Raw genomic sequence first — 3,723 nt, 5'->3', positions numbered from 1 at the left:
TCAAGAAACGCAACACAGAAAATTCATCTTTATTCGAGGAACATAGTATTATCTTCGAATGGTTTATAGTTAAATAATTATAAAGTTTTATCCATATCAACGATAAGCCTAACCGTCCTCAGCCCAACAAAACCCAGCCTGGGTGCTTCCCCTTTCAGCATGTTCAGTGGGCAGGGGCCGGACAACACAGGCAATGACAGAGGACATATCCTTTAGGGAGTGTTCAGAAATACTTTGGTGGGGGGCTGGTAAAAGGGAGGGGGGGCCAAAAAGTTTTGGACCTCAAAAGAGGGGGTACCAAATAGTTTTAGGTGGTAGGAAAGGGGGGCCAAAAAAGTTTTACGCTTTAATACCCAAAATTTTTGCGCGCTTCGCGCGCATTGAAACCCTCTATATCACTTTTAACATGGGCAAGTTTGCGTTTTAAGTGCTTTTGTTTGAAAAAATGATGGCACTTAGTGTACACATGATATATCTATTAATTTTAAAATTAATATAACATTAAAGATGATCAGCAACATGCAACATCTGGGGTGGTCTAAGAAATACTGCCACTTTTTATCATAGAATTTTATATCTCTTCAAAGTAAGCTACAAACATGATTATGTACCAATCTGATCAAAATACGACTAAATCAAGAAAATATTGCAAATAAATTGGATTTCTTTGCACGTAAACTGCACACTTCAGTTTACTATTTCTCATTGCAAAATTATTTTGTACACAAAGGCCCATGGGTAGATTTAGCATAGGGGAGGGTGGGCACTGACAGCCTGGTGCCACGGTCTTTGCCGGGGGTCTTTGGGGGCCAAAACTGATATCTGTGTACATTTGCGTGACCAAATTAATCTCATATTTGACCATTTTAGCTTTTTGCATAAATTAGTTCCAATTTTAACAATATTTGACCGTTCAAGCTTCAATATGGCCAAATTTTTTACTAGGCCTATCATTAAATAGCCACGGATCCAAATTAAGCTGATGTGCCTATGAACCTCCAAATAAATCCTCTATTTCATTTATTCCTGTAAAATCAGATAAACACCCTGATTTGGGGCAAATCTATTAAATTAAGTATAAAATGAAAATTTCCTTGTGCTTGTATTTCATGCGCAATTCGTCGTCCGTATTCCATAGTGGCGTATAGTGGGGCGCCGCGAATAAACAACTTTTCGAGAAAATCGGGTTTGAAGAAATGCCAATTTAAAATCGAGTTGTGTAAATCAGACATTCATTATATTTTGTAAATGATGTGAAATTTCTGTAGTAAACTAAATAGATTTTATTGTTATATATTTTTCAAAAGAAATAAATACATACTATTGCTGGCAAACTGAAAATAAAACTATACGTCACTATGGAAAACGAACAAAACGCAATACCCTAACCTAACGTTAACCGTACGCCACCTCGGTCGCGTGTAATCCCTATGGCGTTACTTTTCGTCGTTCGTATTCCATAGTGGCGTATAGGTCCGATACGTGTACGCCACTATGACATACGATTTTTTTCATTTTTTGCCGATATTTCATAATTATAAAATGTGTATAAAAAGTGGCTTATGGTCGATACGCCACTATGGAATACGAAAAATGTCACTTTGTAACTATACGCCACATTTAATTAATTAATTACTAATTAATTAGCTAATTATGACTAATGAGACTTAGAAAATATGAAAGAGAACATCATTAAAAACATATGTGCCAATTTTCAAAAAAATGACCAAAAATCACTATACGCCACTATGGAATACAGCCGACGAATTGTCCCACCGGGAATGTTTCAAACATTTGCCTCCCTCAATGACATGTGAACCAGATACCACACCACTGGAAACAACATTATTAAGTATAATGTTTGTTATACGATAATTGGTGGGGGGGTCAAGAAAGTTTTGTCTGTCAAAAGAGGGGGTCAAAAAGTTTAGTGGTCCATCGAGGGGGGTCAAAAAGTTTTCGAGCGAAATTTTTGAGGAAGACCAGCCCCCCTACCAAAGTATTAATGAACACTCCCTTAGGCTGCACCCCGCATGATATTTCTCGTTTCCAAAAGCAAAATGTATCGGTTTTTCATAATGCCCTCAAAACAATTGATGCGCAGTCATTATTAAGTAGACATTGTCATCGGACAGAAAAAACCCTCCTATGATACTTGTGGTCCTTGAACATATTGAAAACAAAACTGACAATAGGTTACATAGAAAGTTTTGCTTTGAGCATGTCCAGGGCCCAATAACACATAAGAGGTTTTTCCTGCCCAACGAAGACATAGTGATGTGATTTCTGCTTAGCTTAAAGTGGTGCCTTCTCAGTGAGCTGGCGCCTGTTGGGCATTGTGGCATTCTTTTGTTTTTGATTTAATAGAATGTGAACTAGAGATAATTTGCGCTCACAGAGCGCAGACAATCGCCAGGCATGTAACCCTTTAATGATCTTTTGATCTGATCTTTGACCTTAATGTTTCCCAGGTCACGAGGTTTGTTGTCATCAAAATTGAGCCTCGTACCCATTACAAATGTCCAAATGCATTTCTAAAATTTGACCTTTGCATGACCTTTGACCTGACCCCTGCAAAATGTTCCCCTGGTCATGAGATCTGTTATCACTGAGTTTGAGCCCCATACCCCTTACAGATGTCCAGAAAAAGAAATTATAAGATTTGACCCCAGATAACCTTTAACCTGACCCCTGCAAAGTGTTCCAATATATTCCCCTGGTCATCAAGTTTGTTGTCACAGAGTGTGAGTCCCGTACCCCTTACAGATGTACAGAAAATGCATTTCTAAAATATGACCTCTGCATGACCTTTGACCTGACCCCTGTAAAATGTTCCCTTGGTCATGAGATTTGTTGTCAACGAGTTTGAGCCCCATACCCCTTATGGATGTCGAGATAATGCAATTGTAAGATTTTACCCCCTTAATGACCTTTGACCCCAATTCTTTGTACAACTTTTAGACACTGGCTAAAGGCGATGCAGGTATGCAAGTGACGTCATTGTATTATGTAATTTGTGGAAGAAGAAGCATTTTTAGTGAAAATCACATTTTGGCCATAATGACCTTTGGATGACCTTTGACCTCGAGTTGGTCATGTAACATTTGTGCCCCTACCCAATGGTCCTTGTGACCAAATATGGTTACATTGGCCTAAAGCATATGGCTACAATGGCTCGTTAAAAGTTTGACAGAAGAAAGAAAGAAAGAAAGAAAGAAACTAGAGATAATTTGCGCTCACAGAGCGCAGACAATCGCCAGGCATGTAACCCTTTAATGACCTTTTGATCTGACCTTTAACCTTAATGTTTAACAGGTCACGAGGTTTGTTGTCATCAAAATTGAGCCTCGTACCCATTGCAGATGTCCAAAAATGCATTTCTAAAATTTGACCTCTGCATGACCTTTGACCTGACCCCTGCAAAATGTTCCCTGGTCATGAGATCTGTTATCACTGAGTTTGAGCCCCATACCCCTTACAGATGTCCAGAAAAAGCAATTATAAGATTTGACCCCAGATAACCCTTAACCTGACCCCTGCAAAGTGTTCCAATATATTCCCTGGTCATCAAGTTTGTTGTCACAGAGTGTGAGTCCTGTACCCCTTACAGATGTACAGAAAATGCATTTCTAAAATATGACCTCTGCTGACCTTTGACCTGACCCCTGTAAAATGTTCCCCTGGTCATGATATTTGTTGTTAACGAGTTTGAGCCCCATATCC

Source organism: Amphiura filiformis, chromosome 16 (genome assembly GCF_039555335.1).
Source record: "Amphiura filiformis chromosome 16, Afil_fr2py, whole genome shotgun sequence".
Lineage (NCBI taxonomy): Eukaryota > Metazoa > Echinodermata > Ophiuroidea > Amphilepidida > Amphiuridae > Amphiura > Amphiura filiformis.
Note: the sequence above shows the minus strand (reverse complement) of the source record.